Below are 21909 nucleotides of genomic sequence, written 5' to 3'. Positions count from 1 at the left end.
AGCGTCTTCTGTTGGTGGTAGTTTCTTTCCCTGGATGTTCCTCTGTCTAGTTTTCTGACACCTCAGGACATTCAATGACATGCAGTTTGTTTTGCCATACATGTAGTCAACAAACTTTGTGGCTGCCATTTCTATCTCCTTTGAAATGTTTTGCTCATCAGATCCTAGCAGACCAAGAGGCTGGAACAATGCTTTCATCGAACATTGATGATGTCAAATCTGTCTTCAAACTCGTCTCTTCATCCTCAGCTACTTCCCTCAAAACTTTTGACATCTCATATGCCTTTTGCAAAGCATCTTGTACTGTTGTCTTTGAAGAACAAACAAGATCTGACTTGCCTGGTTGTGGCATGAACACAACATCTGGCCACTCTTTTATAAGTTGTCTTTTGAATTTAGAGGATATGTATGAACCTAGATGGTCCACTCCCTCTTCAGCAAGGATCTTCAAGAACCGCTTTCTCAAGGTGCTCAGGAAGAATATTTGTCTGTGTTCAATGATGGGTGATGTAAACTCACTGATCAGTCTCCTCACTGATGTACTGTGTGCAGCAAATTGTTGCTTTCTGTTCTGACTTGCAGTGATAGAGCGACCACTGACATAGTTGATGTAGCATGACTTTTGTCTGTGGTAACGAGCCTCGATGGCAACCAGATCACCATTGGGTACACCCTGAAGTCTGGTTATCATGTCATCATCTTGCTGAGCCTTTGCAGCTTGAAGAACTCAGGTGTACATGTTGGGATGCTCAGGGTCATCTTTCACAGATGACTCTACCATGGACCAAGATAATCGGTGCTTTGAGCTGCAAGGATCACTACAGATGAAACAGCGATATTTCCAGTCAAACTTCACAACTGATGCCTTGGATTTTGTAAACCGGTTGGCACACCCACCACTTGCACCATCACCACTACTAGAATTACCACCATCATCCAAAACTACATCAGAGTTATCAACTGTTTTAATATCTCTTCTGATGTGATGTTGGCTTACATATGTTGATCTGCATTGTCTGTGATACCTGAACACCACTGTTCCAGAAATTATATCAGATTCATGGGCCAAAAGTTTCTGACTAACTGAGTCTGTTGTCTGCATGCTCAGAATAAGGACCGTAGTTTGTAAAGAACTGGAGTGACTGGCTGTTCCTTTGATGAAAAGGATTTTGTGCAGAAAAGACACTTATCAATGTCAATGGTATCTTCTCCCTGAGCTTTCTTGGCAATGGGAGCAGTGTCAAATTCTGCATCCATATTGTAATAATAGACTGTTCAGTGCTGTTGAAGTAATCTTGAGTACACTAAGACAAAATGTGGATCTGCCTGCAAGCGTAAAAATATTGGTCACCAATAGTTTGGCAGAATAAGTCTATTTAATCCACTAAATTGAAAATAATTCAATGTAAATTCATAAGTATTTTAGACCTCGGGATAAACCCTATTCGTAGGACTTTATTCTTTTCGGGGGGTTATTTTTCACAACACCATGCAGTTTATGCAGTAATGTATGCAGTAATGACTTCCATTTTAGACACATTCTCATGACAATACTATTTAACTCCAGCTCAACAGCCTGTAGGCAAAACATTCAGTATACCACATGTTTTTCCATCAGAAAATTTGCTACATGGTAATATATCTTCATCACAAGACTATTCATAATTTAAAAAAAAATAGAAACAAATATTTTCAGACTTACATTTTAACAGAGAAGAGGGTGTCACATAAAACATGCTACAGTATGTGTAGTCTATCGCATCTGTTCAAGTGTGACCGACCTAATTTCATATACATTGTAAACTCATGGCTGATGAGAGTGCTATTTATAGCAGTGCCACATGTGGGGACCATCTCAGGAATGTGGGGGTCATCTCAGGATTATTGTGGCATATGGGATCATCTTATATAATTAAATATTCTTTGTCAGGGGCATTATTTTAGGGTTGGTTCAGGGTTGAGGGGTGGCACTTTTTTAGTGCATATGTATTTAGTGATATTGAGGAAGGGGAAGGGGGTGTTGGTACATAGGTATTTGTAACCCCCTCCCCCACCCCTTCCAAAAATTCTGGATCTATCCCTGTGTGCTATTGACATACTCATCAACAATTATAATTCCTTACAACAATATATTATTTCAAAGACATTTCAGATGAAATTAATGGTCATTTGCCATGAGTATTGAATAATACCATTTTCAGGTATTTTCAGACATCTTGGACAAAATGTGATGAAAATATGATTTACCTTTAAGATAATAGAATATATTATATCTATCTATAATTCCAGCAATGTGTGTGTGTGTGTGTGTCTGTCTGCGACCGCCGTTTCTCGACAACCGACGGTCCGATCTGATTGAAACTTACCAGGAATATTGCTGGGGACCCGCGGATGTGCCTTTTCAAGGTTTGATATTAATTGGACGAGCAGTTCCCAAGTTACAGCCATTTATATGTCAACCAATGACAAGACACAGTGCTATGAGATCACGAATGACGTCACAATTAATGTTTTTTTTGTTGTTTTTTTTTGCACGATTGACGTTACAATTCTTCTTCTTCTTCGTTTGGTATGACGTCACAATCGACACTGGGGACCTAAGTATGTGCCTTTTCAAGGTTTGATATTAATCAGACGAGCGGTTCCCAAGTTACGGCCATTTATCTGTCAACCAATGACAAGACATGGCGCTATGACGTCACAAATAACGTCACAATTAATGTGCATTTTTATGTTTGTTTTTGCACGATTGACGTCACAATTCTTCTTCTTCTTCATTTGGCATGACGTCACAATCGATGCTGGGGACCTGAGTATGTGCCTTTTCAAGGTTTGATATCGTTCATCCGTTTCAGCTGTTTCCCAAGTGTTTCCCAAGGTTTGAAAACTGTTTTTTCCCAAGGTTTGAATTAATTGTTCAAATTATTAATTAATCCCAAGGTTTGAATTTTCCCAAGGGAAAGAGCTGTTTCCCAAGGGTTTGAAAGCTGTTTTTTTCCCAAGGTTTGAATTAATTGTTGTGCTTGGCAGACATTTGTGAATACAATTACAGAGAGGGGGGCGAGAGAGGAGGAGGGAGAGAGGAGGGGGAGAGAGGAGGGTGAGGGAGGGGGTGAGAGAGGGGGAGAGAGGAGGGGTGAGAGAGGGGGTGAGAGAGAGGGGCGTCACAATTCAAGAGAGGGGAGAGAGGAGGGGTGAGAGAGGGGGACGGGAGAGGGGGTGAGAGTGGGGGTGAGAGAGAGGGGCGAGAGAGGAGGGGGAATAGGGGGTGTGAGAGTGGGGGCGAGAGAGGGGTGAGAGAGAGGGGGGGTGAGAGAGGAGGGACGAGACTAGGGGTGAGAGAGGGGGGAGAGAGGAGGGGGAGAGAGAGGGGGCGTCACAATTCTTCTTCTTCTGCTTCGTTTGATAGGATGTCAATTGACGCTGGGGACCTGAGTATGTTTTCCCAGGTGTTTCCCAAGTTATGGCTATTTATGATACGGTTGGTCCGATCTAATTGAAACAATGCCCCAATCCAGTCCTCGTTTACGAGAGCGAAGGAACGAAGCTGCACATACTGGCACACACCTAGGGGCCCGCACTAGTATGAATAATTGCAGCAGACCCTAGAGAAACTTTTTAATGCTTAATATTTGATACTTTATATTATGCATGTGCTGAGTGATGCTAAAAGTATTTGAAAAATGCGAAAATTTGGATTTTGGGGGCAAAATTTGTAATATAATTGGTTCTGCACTTACAATTATCAGCCACATGTTTTTTTTTTGTGATTGCATGTTATAGCCTTTTGTCTTAAGATCAGTTTGATGTATATCAAGGTACTGTAACATGAAAATTATATAAACTATAGTCATTTTAGTAAATATTGCCAAATTCAGGGGTCAACGACCTTAATTGACCTATTTCTCAGAATACCACCATTTCCCAGACTGGCATCATTGGTTTTCATGTACAGGGATAGTAGGTGGTCAATAATAACATTAGAAAATGTGGTACTGCTGGTGTGGGTATCTCACTAAATAAGCCTCTTTTCTGGCCCCTGCTGCTCCACTATTGGCCATGAGCGCCTCATGTAAACGTTGGCATTGATAAATCTGCAATGGTTTCTCCCATATCACCAGTTCACTCAAAGGCACTTTTTTCTGTTTGGTCCTCGATCTAAACATTAAACGCTTTGTCCATCCTTTCAAGAAGAGGATCACAGGACTGGAATGAGACTTCTGTGCTTTGCTGGCAGGAACACTTGCACGGATATTTGACTCACGTTGACCACACAGTCGATTCATTGATCTCGCTCGTCATGGCAGCCCACAAGTTGACGCACTTTGACTTCTTGCCAACCTCCCTAACAACTAGTATTTTTTTTGCACAATGTCATAATCTTTCTCTGCCTTTTGTCACAACTAATGTTGTCCATCGTTTTACATTTGGGTGCCATTATTAACTGTTGTGCGTCTTCTGGACCTTGCAGATCTTGTATTACAGGATCTCCGAATGTCATTTCCTATTCGATGATGATTCATTATTAAACTCAGCTTCGTTGCCGTATGCTGGTTTGATTACTATAATTAATAGTGCACGAGAAACAAGAAAGGGAGGTAATCCTAATTGTATGCTGGGAGGTAATCCTACAGGCAGACACGACTCATCTCAGTTAAAAAACACATGATCAGCCGAAATGAAATACTGTGATAACTAAATTGAAAACAATAGGTTGCTCGTGATTGGTTGAAACCAGCGATATGAGAACCCACGATATTTGAGGGTTTACTGTACTTCAAACAGACCTTCAAGATAGCCAGTACACTTGTGTGAATACAATGCAATATCTGCCAAATTGTTTTGCACATCAAAGTGAAAAGATCACAACTGTCTTCAACATGCACAACTGACAGTAATACAAAGAAAAATTAGAATAATAGAAATACAGAATCCAATACAGAGCAAAATCATGCATAGCTGGGAATTAGGTAAACTAAACCACATAATGGATTTGCCATTTTTAAAGATTTGAGACTGGATTAAATCAACCAATAATCTTTTTTTCACATGGATGCAGAATAAAAAAACCATTCACATTGCCAGTCACTGAATATTTACAATCTGATTGCTGATGCAACCCCGTGGAGTGGAAGGGGGTGGCTGAAAATGGAGGTGCTAAAAATATTTTGTCTGCCCCCCTTCCAATCGGAAAAGTGTAAATGGCCAGATATCAGGACAAATAATTCCTGAAATGTATTAGACAAATTATCTATTCACTTTGGATCCACCTCAGGTTCAATAATCTTGAGTGTGGTGAGGCAAGCGAAGTATTGGGGAAAAAGCAGTTGAGAAAGGGAAAGCTGCACGTGCCAAATGTTTTTCAACATTGTGCCGACACTGACTCGAGTCATTATCCCATGCTGATGCTGCGCCAAATTTGCCAATTTACAATTGCATATTACATTTGCCATGCACAGGAGGTGCAAGCACAAAAAAATTATTGAAAAACATCAATAGTTAAAACTTAGTAACACTTGGATACATTTCACATAGCTGAAGCAAAATAAATTGGCACAGGAAACAAAGTAGTGCTGAAAAACCCAACATTACATTGCGCACAGGAAAATTTTAACATTCTCTCATTTGTGTATTCACTTACATTTACAAATAAATAATCCTTCTATTATTAGGCTATACCACACATACGAGCAGAGTACCCACCCTATGGGCGATCTTGTTCCAAGCATGCAACACGTTCTTCCGACTCGTACCTTTATTTGGGTGGTGTAGAGGCAACTGACAGCTCTGTATATGCAAAAATAAATAACCTGAGTTACATGCATGAAGCAAAAACATACCTATTGCATGTAATTCAAAACACATCATTGCACTGGAAAACGTGGAGACAGGAATAATGTACTGCAAATGGTGGAGACTTGAAATACTCTCCCCCACCTGGAGGCAGCGCTACACGATACACATTTGCAAAGATAATTTTCATCCCCCTCTCCCCCCAAGACCACCGGCAAAGATAGAAACATACCAAGCATTAATTTTGGTCATGCTGATCCTACGTAGCAAGTCTGGATGAAATCAGCCCAGAACTGTAGGAGGAGAAGCGCGACAAACAAACACAAACACCGGTCCGTCAATTATAGTGAGGATATAATGGAGAAAGTGTACGTGATTATGCATATATGTATGTATATTTGCTCTTCACCCAATGGTTGAACAGCTGACATGACGTCACCCACAATTGTAACCTGAAATACTTAACCTGAAGTACCCAGAGGAACCAAAAAGAGCTAAAGTACCAAGAGGACCCAAAAGAGCCATTCCTGGGGCCATCAATTGAATTGCTACTCCTGTACCCTCAAATGCACACAGGCATAGGCCAAGTGAGCCTTATTCCAAAAAAAAGTAAAAAAAGATTCTAAAAGTTCTCAGATTCAAACAATTAAATAATTCTTGCTGTCACTCCTTGTAGCCGATTGGGTTGAAATTTAAAACACACGTTCCCCATCTCCATTACATCATAATTGTGAAGTTTCATATTGATTGATGTAGCGGTTCCAGGGTAAATATTATTTAATATTTTCCTTCAATCCAATATGCCAAACCACATGACCTATGTCAAAAAGAGTGAGATCTGTTTGTTCATCATGGATAGGTGGTATACCTGTAAAGCTTCGCCTCGATCTGGTGAGTCAATCTGGAGATGATTGTTAAGTTTTTAATTTTCAATCCAATATGGCTGCCAAACTATGTGACCTATCAATTAGTCATTAAAAAACATTGTACATGCATGTCTTGGGGAACATGTTTGTAAAGTTTCACCTCAATCTGTTCAGCCATTTCAGAGAAGAAGACATTTAAACATTTTAGGCTAAATCCAATATGGCCACCAAACCATGTGACCTATCAATTAGTCATTAACAAACTTGTACAGGCATGTCTTGGGGAACAGGATTGTAAAGTTTTGTCTCAATCTGTTCAGCTGTTTCAGAGAAGATTTTTTTAAGTTATTAATTTTCAATCCAATATGGCTGACGAACCATGTGGTGTGGTGGTCGTATGGCAGCTTAGCTGCCGGGGTAGCTATCATTTATTGAAGTGCGACTGTGTCGCTGATGCAGTGCCCCTCTACCAGTACACACACTGGAACTGGTACTCATTTTGCCGACCTTGGAAGGATGACAGGCTGAATCAACCCCCTGGTGTATTAATTCAGCGGCCGACGGGGCTTGAACTCAGGACCCTAGGATCCCAAGTCGCCACCCTAACCACTGAGCCAACACCAGGCTCCACGAACCATGTGACCTATGGCATCATAAATTTATATTGTGCCTCTAATTGGGGAGGGGAACATGCTTGTGAAGTTTTATGTTAATGGAATAAGGTGTTTTATTATGCACAGAATTGTTTTTTTCTTTGCTAGAAGGACCTCATGTGTAAACAAAGCTTTCTTGTCGTCTGGTATTGATGAACCAGTACTCTTTGATGCTCTGACCCCTCCCTATCTTCCAAACATATAAAAGACGATGTATTCTGGCTCTGTCAGATATCTGCTTGTACACTTGAGACAAGCTTTTCTATCCACGTACATGTGTTTTATATAATAAACGATCTGATAAATTATAAAGGATTTTATCTTTAGCATAAATTTCCACCACAGAGTCCCCAGTAGTGTTTTGGCTTGTATGTGGAATAGGCCACCGGTACAGGGGTTGGAGTCCCCAGTAGTGCTTCAGCATGGAGTGAAACACGAAGTGCCATAGACGTGGTGTCAGGTCAGGTCAGGTATGGGAGCATGTGCCAGAACAGCACGTCGCTGCGTCCACTTTCCGCCGGTACTCCAGGGGCCTCCGTCTGGCCATCCCCCAGGCAGATGCCAGGCCCATCCCCATCTCCTTGAGATGATGGTCAACCTGTTGCAACCATGAGGCACGTGGTCGACCCACTGGCCTCCTCCACTCATGAGACTCCCTCGCTGAGAGAATCTGGTGAGCAGGATCAGAGTCAGGAAAACGAGCCACATGTCCATACAGCCGCAACTGACGCTCACGGACTATGCAGGTAACAAATCTCATCCGAGTCTCTCTCAGCAACCGCTCGTTGGACACAAAATCCGACCAGCGATAGCCAAGGATTCTCCGAAAAGACCTGGTACCAAAGGAATTAAGTCTCCGTCTCAGATCCTTGGTCAGAGTCCAAGTCTCGCACCAATAGAGCAAGACTGGAAGTACCAAGGACCTGAAGACTCAGACTTTCGTCCTCCCACACAGGTACCGGCAGCGCCACACCCCATGATCCAGTGAATCCATGACTCCCCAGGCCCAACCCAGACGTATATTGACCTCTGACTCGCAGCCAGCAGAGACATGAATATCACTGCCAAGGTAAGTGAATCTCTCCACGACCTCAACATCCTCACCACAAACAGACACAGACAGGACAGCAACATCCAAGATGTCACCGAAAGCCTGGATCTTAGTTTTGACCCAAGAAACCCGTAATCCCAACGGCTCCGACTCCTCATTCAGCACCTCGAGGACCCCCAAGAGGATGTCTAAAGTCTCCGCAAAGATGACTGCATCATCTGCAAAGTCAAGGTCCGAGATCTTGACATTCCCAAATGACGCACCGCAACTTGATCTCTCCGACATCCTCCCTAGAATCCAGTCCATACAAGTGCTGAAAAGTGTGGGGGCCAGTACACATCCCTGACGAACTCCAGTAACAACTGGAAATAAGTCAGAGATGGTACCACCACACTTCACAGCACTCTCAGTACCAGAGTAGAGTTCAGACATCAGATCGATCAGTTTTGGTGGCACCCCACGAAGACCAAGAATCCTCCAGAGGACATCCCGATTCACTGAATCGAACGCTTTACAGAGATCAACATAGGCTGCAAGCAGCCCCTGCCGAAACTCTCGTCTGCGTTCGGTGAGGACACGAAGTGCAAGGATACGGTCAATCGTTGACCTCTTTGGTGTAAAGCCTGACTGCTCTGGACGCTGGTGCTCAAGCAGATGGTGGCGAACCCTATCGAGAATTATCCGAGCAAAGACCTTGCCCGGCACTGAGAGCAGCGTCACCCCTCGGTAGTTGTTGCAGTCTTGGCGATCACCCTTCCCTTTCCAGAGAGGGACAACAAGGCCCCTCTTCCAGTCAGTTGGGATGATGCCTGTGTTCCAGGCAGAGCACAAAACTGCATGCAACGACACGAGTGCAGCATTTCCACCAGCCTTGAAAAGTTCGGCATGGATGCCACAGATCCCTGGAGCTTTGCCCCGTTTCAACTGGTTCACCGCAGCCCGTGTTTCCACAAGCGTAGGTGGACCACAGTTGATTTGAGGGTCAGCAACGGGGATTGTAACACCCTTGACGTCCAACTCGACAGTTGGGGGATCAGCCTGGTACAACCGCTCAAAGTAACCGGCCCAGCGGGCCTTCACTTCAGACTCCTCTGTCAAGAGCCTACCACTCTCTGCTCGAACTGTAGTGCTCCGAGGGATGGGCTTGGATGAACGTAATGCGCGAATTCCCCTGTAAGCGGGACGAGAATCACCTGTCCACAGGTGATGCTCTACCCCCTCACAGATTCCTCGCACATAGGCCTCCTTGTCCACCCTCAGTGCACGTACAGTTTTACGCCTCAGCTCCCTGAACAGCTCAGCTCTGCCATTCAGCCTGGCCCTGCGACTCTGGTCAATGGTATCCAGTGTCCCTTGAGAGACAAAATTCTTCTTTGCCCTGCGGTGAGCTCCAAGGCATCCACCGGCAACATCAAGGACGGTGGTCTTGAAGGCGCTCCACAACTCTTCAGGACCCCCCAAAGTACCCAGACCCCCCAAGTGTCCACTCAGCCTGTTCGCAAACTCCTCAGCTACTCTCTCATCCCTGAGCTTGGCAACATCCAGCCTCGGCTGGGATGGTACCATTCTCCAGGATTTAAGGTGCAGCTTAAGAGTTGCTACAACAAGCCGGTGGTCAGTATTGAGGAACTGAGCACTCCGGTAGACCCTGCAGTTCTGGATCATCCTCCAACGACCGTCAATGAGGACATGGTCAATCTCCTTTGCCACACCGCCAGCGTTGGAATACCAAGTCCAGCGATGAGCTTGTGGGCGCTGAAACCATGAACCAGCCACCCTAAGTCCATGACTTCTTGCAAAGTCAAGGAACTTAGTGCCATTCTGGTTCATAGTTCCTGACCCATGGGGACCAACACACACCTCATAACCGTCCCTATCAGTTCCAGTCGATGCATTGAAATCCCCCAAGACTAGAAGTGTATCTCATCTGGGGCACTGATCAACCACAGACTCGAGCGTGGCATAGAATGCATCCTTCACGGTGAGATCACTCGCCTCAGTCGGAGCATAAACAGAGACCAGGGAAATGACACCTAAGGAGTGACGAATCCTTAATCTCATAATACGCTCGTTGACCGGTGTTACCTCAATTATCATTGGGGTCAGCTTATTGGACACAGCTACAGCAACTCCTTGGGTATGGTAACCATCAGAGCGACCAGACCAATAGTAGGTGTAACCACCCACCATTATCTCGCCGCAATCCGGTCTCCGAACCTCAGAGAGAGCTGCAATCCCGATGTCCAAATGCTTGAGCTCAGATGATAACAGAGACAGGTGATCATCCTCTCTTAGGGATAGGACATTCCAGGCACCCACCCGAAGGGACCGCCTCAGGTTAACCCAAGGAGACCGCCGTCTGGTGGACGACACCTCAGCACCACTCCGACACACTCTCCCGCAATCTGACCCAGGGATGTTACCCCGTGGTTTCCCTCCTATCAAAGATTGGGGGTCCCGAAGGCTTTGCCCCAATCCCATCATCCGGTGAGCTGCCCTGCGAAGGGAAGCTGCACAGGAGGTACTCCCACGGAGTGGGTTTTCAGATTTTTTTTGCGTTTTGCGGAATGAAGGGTTTTACGGTGGCCGGAGTGCAAATCCTGCCACCAACCTCCTAATAAGAAGTGACCCAACTGCAGGAGGACGTCCGCAGACACAGTTGGGCACTAGATATGGATGGCCGTTGGCTCACAAGGAGCTCCTCCGCCCTTTGGTGTAGCATACCAGATTGAGGGGTTGCACCGAAACACGAAGTGCCACGGACATGGTGTAGAATACTAGTAGCGGGGTTGCAACGTCGGGGACGTGAGGATCTGGGATCCTTGGTGTCGGTGAGTGTATAATTGAGATTTGTACGATTGTCATTGTTGTGTGAATGAAATAAAGCTGCTATGATTTGAACTTGTATGATTGTGATCTATATGTGTGAACAAAATATTGATGAGGGAAGAATTAGAAAATAACACTAAGAAAGCTGCTATAGGGGCACATTGGAAAATATTTGTGATGTGGATTTTCAGAGTTAACTAATGGGAAAGTGGAAATAAGGATTTGCTGCCACCACCATATGCTGTGAAGACTCCGAAAAGGTGAAGTGCACCGCCGGTTGCGGAGGAGTCAGAGTACGGTTGTGTCAGAACCTCCGTGTAGATATTATTGAGACAAGTAACAGCCAGAGGAGGCATTGACAAGTGTTTCTAAAGAAAAGGGACCAATTAATAGCCCCGTGGTACTGGGGGTAACTCTGAGGTCTGTAATTATGGGAAACAAACAGGATAAGTTGGTACGAACCGAAGCACCCCAAAACGATATATGTACAATAAATACTGCCTGGACTCTATAAAGAACTTGGACAAATGGTGTGAATGGACAAAGACAAGGAACTCAAGTATTCCAGATGAGAGGACCTTTGATAAGAAAAGGATAGAAAATCTTTAAAAAGAACTATTAAAAAGGGAACAGAAAAGAAAACAGAAAAATTAGTTGATTGGGTTCCATTTATGGATAGGATGGAAGAGTGTAGAAGGATAGAGGAAGCAAAGACAGCGAGTTTGAGAGGTAGCTTGGAAACAGCTCAGAAAACTATACAGAAAGTGCAGACACAGTTACCAGTCATATATGAGAAGGAATAAAATACTCAGCAGGTAGAAGATGATAAATGGTGCATCATGCAAGGAACTGCAAGACCACCACCTAACAAAGGAAATCCCCAGGCTTCAGAAAAGGCCCCGATGGGGAGAGGTGCGAGTGTGCCCTCCCGCACCGGTGGAAATGGTAACAAATGCACCTGGCCCTCATACAGGAAGAGTCGAAGAACTAAAGAAATAAATTCGGAGTTTCGAGGAAAAGGAAAAGGAAAAGGAAAGGCCCAAAGAAACCCAAGCATACGTCAAGCAAAACTCAAAAAGGGGAAAAGGGACAGTTAGAAACAGTGATGCAGAAAAGAAGCGAAGCAATACGTGGACACGGATCAGATAGCGAAGGGGAGGAGGAAGTCCAGATGCCACTAAGAGAGTTCCCTGTGGGACTGGATGAAATAACCCATGCGTGGAGGCTGTGGAGTTCTCAGGAATTGGAAAGCATCAAAGACAAAATGCCGAAAATACGAGACGATCCGAAAAAGCTTTGCAAAAAATTAGCTGTGGAGATACGGCAACATAACCCAATGCTTAAGGACATGGACGTACTGCTAGAACTCTTGATACCAGAGGGATTGTTTGCAGAGTTGAAAAGGAAAATGGAGTGGAGGAATATGAAAAGAATGAAGTGTCATACGAGGTTAGGCTGTGGTACAGAAGGAAAATGTTGCGAGAAATAGAGATCACAGAACTGCAAAAGTTAGATTGGATGAAAATACACCAGTGTAAACAGAAGGCGGGGAGGATCCAACAGATTATCTGGAACGTTTGTGGAAAGTGTTTGAGAGATATTCAGGGAGCAAGAAGAGGGAGTCGAGATACCGTTAGCCCATACATTTATAAATGGATTGACACCAAAATTGCAGACTGATGTGAAGAAACTATTGTTACGAATTTGGAATTCGATTGCACACAACATACAGGTTCCTTTAGTCAGCTATGTCGATAAGTGCTTGTTCCCTAGATAGCTCACTTTCCATTGTTTAAATGTTCAGAAATCGATTAGATGCGCTGCGGATCGATTTAATAGTTAGGGAGCGAACAATGGAGACGTCCCTCCCCCTCCTCTGCGAAGAGGAAGAAGAGCCCTTCCGTCCCGTGATTCATGACGTCAACAACTCGCTCCCACCCGTGGTTGAGCGGGGGGTGGATTACGAGGGCATGAGTCATGCCGGGCGCGGGGGAGGGGGCGGAGAAGGATAAAGAGGAGATCCTTTCGTTGTTCGTGTACGAAGTGGGAGAGGCCTTGTGAAGGCTTTCTGCTGCGCGTTCAGCAGACCGTCGAGTCCTGCTTGGCTTGGGTTAGGGTTGAGGCCTTCGGAAGCTTTTTGCTTCTGCAGAAGTGGTAGTTCAGCAGACCTTCGGGTCCTGCTTGACTCCGGTTAGGGTTGGAGGCTTTTGAAAGCTTTTTGGAGAGCTGCCTTGTTTGGAAGAGAGTTGAGCTGGTCGCTCGGCTCGAGCTGTGAGTGGTGGTTTCTTCTTCTTCTTGGTTCGTGGAACTCTTTGTTCTCCATTTTGGTTCCCGACTTGGTGCAACTCATCAGCCTATTCTTGGAGGTGGTTCCTCGGGGAAGCGGCGCATCGACGGGAAGGATCGGCGCCTCGTCTCACCAGCATGTGTTGAGAAGCACGGGAGGATTCACAGGAGCTCGGGAAGGATCATGGCTCACGGTGATTGGATCCAGCTCGCTCTCGCTGGAGCGCGGGTCCGAACAACTTGAAGACCACACGAGGTGGAGAGGTTCGAGATAGGCTCTGGGTTTCAGCTCACCTGTCCTCCGAGCTGGAGCTCGTTATTAAAGGCCTCAGCCACCATTTCTTGGGTGTGTGTGTGTGATAACGTGTGTCGGTGGGCCCGTCTAATAAGTAGGAAATTGTTAAGTGCTTTGTGTGCTGTAAATCTTTGCATTGCATTTCGTATAGTCAGAATAGTTCTGCTCTTACGTGCTTCCCCAGTTCCCCATTATTATTAATAAATACCCCAATTGTTAAATGTTTTCAGCTCGTCGCGTCGATTCTTTCATTGACTGAGCATTTCGTGTGTTGGGAGTTAGAAAGCCGTTGGTTTGCCATAAAAGGGGGACATTTGGATCGACGATTCTCGGCGATTAAGCCGCTCGGAATCGCGCACGGGACAAGCTCGCCTCGGCAGTTTGTTCCGTACGAGTTCCGTCGAGGGTGGAATACCCCGGTAGTTGGATCACGTGGGTATTTAGGTACATTGAAGATTGACAATCGACCCTACCCCACGTGATCTGCCCATTGGCGTATTTCGGTTCTTGTACAAGGACCCGTCAACTCGGACTTATCCGGGCAGCGATCTATATTCTGGGCGATCGGTCGGGCCGACTCGACTTGCGGCTCCGTTCAGAGCGGTCGGTTGGCGGCCGACCCCGGCACCGTAACACTATGTTTGGCATGGAAATAAAATACTCTAAATGGTATCCTCCCTGCAGTGATAAACTGCCACGGGTAGCCTGAACAAACAAAGCAAGACGTCGGTACAGTGCTGGTGCAATTGCAACTTGAGCACATGCATGGGATAAAAGAAAAGTCTGAAAAGAAAATCCCCAAACGAAACGGACAAGAGGGTTGGAAACAAAAGGGGGAGTGGGAATGGAGACCGCAACCAGACTTGTACCAACCACAGTCGCAGGACACATGCTTTAAGTGCAGGAAAAAAAGGATGTTGGTCTAGGTACTGTCCAAGGAGGAAACAAGGACTGCTCCAACACCGGTCTAGACAAATGCAAAGCCAAGGAAACCAGCAGTGATGGGGCGCGAGCGAGACATCAGTGCTACCATTGCTGACCTTCAAACCTTATGATGAGCCGACCTTAAGTCTGAAGGTAAACGGTGAACTTTACCATTTTTAATAGACACTGGCGCAACTCGCTCAACAATGATGGTAAAGGATTTACCTGATGCTCTGTTATGCTCGTGGCAAATTAAAGTGGAAGGAATAACAGAGGCAACAATTAAAACGCCATTGACAGAAAAATTAAAGGTCAAACTTGGACCACTGGAAGAACATCACACTTTCGTACTAGCGACTAACTCTCCTATAAATTAACTCGGATGGGATTTATTATGTCAACGAGGGTGCAATGTCAAATGCTCTCCAAAAGGAGTGTTCATTGAGATGCCAGATGAAAAGGAAGAACTAGTTACGGAAATGTTGCAAAGAAAGCAGGGACCAATTGTATACCGGTGGAAATTAACCGAACCGCAAAAAACGGTTAAGTTACAGGCGGAATTTGGAGCACTGGCAAATGAGGTAGAATAATTAGGGGATTGGATAGCGAACAAAGGAATTCAAACACAATTGTAGAAGGATCCGTCACACTGGACAGCATTTTATGATTCAACCGGGGATAATGTTGCATACCCAGAAAGGGCCAAGCCGTACCGAATCAACCCATACGATACCACAATAATATCAATGTGGGTAGGACAGGAAGGAATGGGAATAGAAGTTAAGCTGGCAAAGGAACAAACAAAACAAAGGAACGGCTTCACGCTGTGGAAACCAAGGCATTTCGGATCATTGGCATCTCCTGCAATGAGGCTGAGTCTTCGGGCCTCTCACTCTCGCATCGCAGGTTGGTCAGTGGTCTTTCTGTCTTCCACTATCTCCTCTCCAGCCTCGCCCCCCTGCTCTCTCTGCAATTTGTCCCCACCACATTTCCACAGGGTGCTCAAGGTCCGCCAACAACCCCCTTCTGGTAAAACTACCAAAATCACGAATCACTGCTCACCTTCACTCTTTCATTCCTCTTTTTTCCCGCCTTTGGAATAAAATCCCTCACTCTATTCAATCCCATTCTTCCCTCCAGGCCTTCAAAACAGCTGTTCACCATCACCTCTTATCCCCCATCCAAATCCTCGATCTTTTCTACCCCCGATAATCCACCCAAGCCCACCTCCTTCAAATTCCCTGCTTTCCTTCCTGAAAGTCCCTGTAATGTCCATCTTGTATACCCCGTGTTCCCCGCCCCATCCCTCTCCCTTCCACAGATCTCCTAATGTGTCTGTTCCCCACTGTTTTGTCCTTCCCACTCCCATCCCTCTTGTCTCATGCCCCCCTTGCTGTGCGTTGTGTGTTAGCTCTCACACGAGCCTGACAAGGTATACAAGAAAAAAAAGAAAAAAAAAAACAACAGTACTGTGGAATCAAGTGGCAGTGGTTACGCCTCACCTAACTTTAACAGTGGCCACTGCCCACTGAGCGAAGGAAATAAGCCCGATAATCACGAGGCTAAAGACAAAGGGAAGACAGCTCATAGGTGAATACCATGATGCGAAGCTATGGCGACTTGATGGGGAAGGCTATGTTTTGTAAAGAAAGCCACTGATTAAATCCACGATGTATGAGGACTGAGGAGATAAGATTATCCGACCACCGCAAGTAGAAACAAGTACGGTCACGGATTCGTGAAATGAAGTGCCAAACTGTTTGTGGATGAAACACCCAAATTATGTTGGCAGAATAAAAGGAGTACAACCTATCAAAATAACAATGGATGAGACTAAACCCTTGCCAATAAAGCCACAATACTCGTTGCACATCGAGGCAGAAAAAGGGGCCACATGAAGGGAAAGTGCGACCAATTGTATACCACAGCACAAAACTTCATCCGGTAGCACAAGGGTTTCCGCCTTGTCTACAAGTGGCAGCAGCAGCCTCGTATGCTGTGCAGGCAACCGCGACGATTGTTTTGGGATCACAAGTAATTTTGCGAGTTCCACATGACGTAGCGGCGGTGCTGAAAAGAGCTGAAATGCAACATTTGTCAGCTTCAAGGGCTACCTCCTATGAACTCGGACTTCTATCAACCACTAGTTTGACTATTCAGTGATGTCCACCTCTGAATCGGCCTCACTTCTCCCAGCACTATAGGACGGGGAACCACACAATTGTGAGGAAGTGGTAATGCATACCCGAATTCCACAAATTGACCTGAAGGAAGTGCCGCTTCAGAACCGTGATTCAGTGTTATATGTAGATGGCTCATCATCACGAGCTTCGGATGGTTCATTATTGTTCGGATATGCAGTGTGTCCAGACACAGAAGTATTGGAAAGTGGAAAACTGCTATATAATATATCAGTGCAGCAAGCAGATATATTCGCATTGAATCAGGCATGTCACGTCGCAAAGCACAAAACAGTGACTAGTTATTCGGATTCTAAGTATGCGCATGGAGCAGTACATGATTTTGGAATGCTCTGGAGGAGCATGGGGTTCATGACATTATTAGGAATGCCGATAAAGAACGGACAAGTAGCTAATTTGCTCGCAGCCCTTTTACTGCCAATGGCGATAGCACGATTCAAAAGCAGTGGGCATACAGGGGGAAAGGATCCGATTCCAAAAGGAAATACTGCAGCTGACGCAACTACAAAGGAAGCTGCCAGAGCCGATGCTCTTATAGTCAGGGAGTAATATGCAAATATTTCAAGGAATTAGGGCTTCGTAAGTACAAGCATTAAATTTGGCACATGCGTAGATACGTATCACAGCAACATTTTGAGATATGGAGCCACCTCCAAAGTTACCTCCCGTGATTGTGGTGGCCATTTTCCAATATGGCCGACAGGTATACAGAGGTTTACACTGTTAATTATATTAAAAATCGTTTTAAGTGAATTTATCTGGCCACAAATACGAATAAAACAATGAAACAAAGCTTCTACATATCATCATATATCATCATCATATTTTTGTTGTATTTCTTTATCTGTTATTTTGTATATTATTAAATAATAAGTTATAATTTATAGAGTAATCGTTTTTTGAAAACTGTACGGGTAGATATCCAATCATTAAAGGCCCGGTCACACCTTGACGTTTTAGCCAGCGATGGCAACGTATTAAAATGTATGTAAAACGCTGGCTGACGTTGAACTTTTGATGTTTTTTTTTTAAGATTCGGACGTATTCATAACGAGTTGGTCGTATGCATAACATATTAGTAATGGACACAGAACGTTTCGTTGTGTTATAGATAACTTATACCAACGAATGCTGAACCTGTTGTTGGCCTACACAACCGATGCCCAACGATAGTCTAACTTCGGCATAGCGCGTTGCACGCATCGCCGACGATGTCGTGACGTAGCCTATTAAAAGGCTGACGCACAACGATTCGAATCATAACTGCCGTAGAAATGGAAGTGACAACATCGCGGTCACACCTTGGCGATCTTGCCAGCATATGCCGACCTAAGAAAAATGTGTCTAAAACGTTGGGGCACGTCGAATACGATATGAGTAAGTTTGGTATACGTGAGTACAACGCTAAAGTACGCTATCATAAGTCGTAGTAAGTAGAGTACGTCAAGAAATTTTAAACATGTTCAAAATTTTACGACGTACTCGGCGTATGACACACGTTCCGCATGCGATGGGGATAAGTTGTACACATGATATGCGGACGCTTACACACGTCCACAAAGGCTACTTATAAGCTACTCATAAGTCGAAACACGTCGCGGTAATGTCTTTTTTACGCGAAACTTATTTCTAACATGTTTGACGTGCTTTGAACCAATTCTTTATGTAGTCCCAACACACATCGACGTATGTCGACGTATTCCAATGACGTCTTCCGGTCGACAAAAAAAAATAAATGAACGTGTTTCTAGGTTACAACTGCCATATAAAGACGTGTTCCCAGCGGTTTTGGGAATTGGTATATAAAAATGCTGCTCATAAAAGGGGAACCCAACAGTGTTTTCGAGTCCTTTTTGAGTCGATGTCCATGTCAGCAGTAACAGTATCAGTATTAGTATTAGTATTAGTAGTAGTTTGTTCATGTTGGCAGTAGTAGGTGAGTGTGAGGGGGAGGGTGTGGGTTATGATGGATCCTCCTTGCGTCCGCGTGTCCACGGGTAGGTTCATAGGCTGCCACTCAACGATTTAAATGGCTGCATCTCCACTATTGAAAGTAGACGCTTGCGCTCAACAATTGGATTTTTTTTACACTCAACGACTTTTAAACGGTACCACTCTGCTATTTTCATTGTTTACAATGAACGATTTAAATTGCTGTCACTCGCCTTTGTTTTTTGACGCTGGGGTTTTGAAATTTGAAGCGTTTCTTCTGAACGTGTTAAAACGCTCAAACTCGACTATTTTAAATAGACGCTGCTGATGGACAATTGGAATCATAGCCAAGCTAGACATCGAAATGTGAACATCCTCGTCATGCCGAAGAAAAGTTTGAAGAATGCTGCAAATAAGTGTCCTGGCCATGGCCGTGGACGCTGACGCAAGGACGATCCATTATACCGACGTCTTTCAGCCTATGAGTAACTTAAAAGTAACGTCTGTCGACATGTGGCAACGATCGCGTAACGTGCCAACAACACGTTAATCATAGGTAGGAAATAAGTTTCGGGTACGGTAAACATTACCTCGGCGTGTCTCAACTTATGATTAACTTACAAGTAGCATGTGTTGACGTCTGTCAACGATCGCAGACCGTGCATACAACTTGTGGCCAGCGTAGCGGAACGTGTGAGTCATACGCCGGCATACGTCGTGAAATTTCAAGCATGAAAAAATTTGAGGACAACCAAAAAGTACAACGTTTAAAGCCAACGTACAACGACGTATGGCAGTGTTTTTCAGCGTGCTCTCAATGTTATCAAAACTTACCCATAACGTATTCAACGTGTGCCAGCGTTTTAGAAAAAAAATTCAAAAATCGGCATACGTTGGCTAAAACGTCAAGGTGTGACCGGGCCTTAAGAACTTGAGCTATCACAGAGGTAATCTTTTTATCTCCCGCCAAGACAATTTGGAAACACATAATTACAGCAATTATACATATAATTAATTATCCACATCTGCTGGGGGTAAAGAACAGAATAACCCGTGAATGGAAAAATATAGGCGCCAATTTTGGGCTATTTCAATGAACACGTTTGAATTATTTATGAACTATTACTTACCAAAAAAGCAACAAAGTAATCAAATACAATATAAACTAGAACTACGTTGTCGATGGCACACCATCGCATATTCCCACGCGCACTGCTTTGTCCCATTAACGTTAGGTGAAATTTTAAAAAAATCAGCCCCCCATGACCCCACCCCCTCTGGCCCAGCCCCTAGGGGTCATATCAAAAATCCGACAGAGTTGTGCACTTCCCCATACATATATCTACTATGTCCCAAAGTTTCAAATTCCTATTTCAAACGGTGCAGGAGGAGTTACAGGGTAAGACAGACGGACGGACGGACGGCGGAGACAATCACAATATTCCCGCTTTTCGTCGAAAGCACGGGAATAAATACAATAAACTGAATTCAAATCGGCTAATCCTGTATCAGGGTGCTGGGTCCTGGGGATCCTGTGACAGAGCAATACCATATGATTAGGGTACCCGGTAATCGTGGCACTCAGATCTTTGACATAGGGCTAACAGAAACCGATAATATAATATGAAACAATTCCTTTATTACAGGAAGTTATTACATATTAACGCATACTTCAAGTTCTATGAATGCCAAATTGCTCTTTGCATGCACTCCGATTTTCGTAGCAAACACGTCGAAATACGTCCTGCTTGCAGCATCCAGACCAAAGGGGATTTCACAGCAAAAATACGGTTCCATCTTCAAACATCACAATTTACACCATTACACGCACATAGTGCGGTACATGGAAAAGCTGCCTTTATACATTTGCAACGGCTAACACACCCTTTTCTACACCCACAGCGAATAAGCTCTCTGGCTGAGGTGCTAACTTCAAGCAACTTGGTCCAAAAGGGTTTCCAGTTCGCTGGATCCCACCAACCTCACTTCTCAGGAGAAGGTAAATCCATGATGGCATGCAGTGACTTCCCCCAACAAAATCCACCCTGGTAAATAGCTCTTCTGACATGTTGTTCTAGGGCTGCCCTTGTGGGAGGAATCGCATCCATAGCTCTCCCTTTCTTTGTGAACAGTTCCTGGCGTGCCTCATCAATTGTTTCAGCATTGCTTGTGCGGTCATACAAGTAAATTGTAAACTTTTCAAGCATTTTGAAGCGGTTATCGGATATAATAGGTCATCAGGTCCTTTTGAGAGTGCTAGAAAAGTATCTGTCATTTCTTCACATAACCTCCACGTCTCCCATGCAGTTCTCTTGCCACGGGTATAGAATGATGACACTGTATCACATCCTGTGTAGGCATGGAAGAATGGCAGTGCTTCAGATTTCAATGGTCCAAGGCACATAATGATTTCATGGACAGGAATATATCTGAATGACTTTGCTGTTCCAAACACAATCCATATCTTGGGTCTTCAAAGTTCAGCCCCTGCAGCCACAGCTAAAACAACAACATCTGTATCCACTGTACGGATAGCAATGTGCTTGTAGCCCTGTCGTACTGTGTCTGCAAGGTGGAGGACCATCCTCGTATCAGCTTCCTCATGATCACACGCGGATAGAAAGCTGATATCCCGTTCCCTATTGCAGAGGACACTGCGCTCATCGGTGCTTATAATTTCTTTCTCCGTGGAATGTTGTGCAACGTATCCGACCAAGAACGTAAACAGCTCTTTCTTATTCTCGTCAATTCTTATATTAGGAATTCCTGCCAATTTCCTGGTAGACGTACGTGTGCAGCAACCCTGCGCTGGACTCCTTTACCGCGTTTCATCCTTGTCTGGGCCTTCAGACTAATATCCAGGTACTGATCTCATACGATGTCTAAGCGACTCACATTTTGGAGTTGGCGATCCAAATATGGAATGAATACTTTCAAGGCATAATCCTCAAATGTTGTAATTGCCAAAACAGGATATTCACCATCAATAATGATAACATCAAAGTTTGGTGTGTCACACGTAACTTCAATGCTTTTCTCAAGACACTGCATGAGATCAGACTTGCTTCCTTGCCGCAGC

At 44.6% G+C, this 21909-nt stretch overlaps 1 protein-coding gene across 3 annotated transcripts in view; it reads right to left on the bottom strand.

Annotated features, from left to right (window-relative positions):
• LOC147023351 (uncharacterized) overlaps positions 1–21909 on the bottom strand; it is a 188104-nt gene that overhangs the window by 41845 nt on the left and 124350 nt on the right. The window contains exons 4-5 of one of the 3 annotated variants that reach the window (XR_015060156.1): positions 6026–6086; positions 5704–5787 (exon numbers count right to left, since the gene is read on the bottom strand). The exons of 1 other annotated variant lie outside the window; for it this stretch is intronic. The gene's annotated coding sequence lies outside the window, so the exon portion shown is untranslated. The remainder of the gene's footprint in view (positions 1–5703; positions 5788–6025; positions 6087–21909) is intronic. One more of the 3 variants, XR_015060155.1, reaches the window with a different exon arrangement.

The sequence above is a fragment of the Eptatretus burgeri genome, chromosome 7, assembly GCF_056783735.1.
Source record: "Eptatretus burgeri isolate ZD-2024b chromosome 7, Ebu_testis_v1, whole genome shotgun sequence".
NCBI lineage: Eukaryota > Metazoa > Chordata > Myxini > Myxiniformes > Myxinidae > Eptatretus > Eptatretus burgeri.
This window is presented reverse-complemented; position numbering and strand designations above follow the sequence as displayed.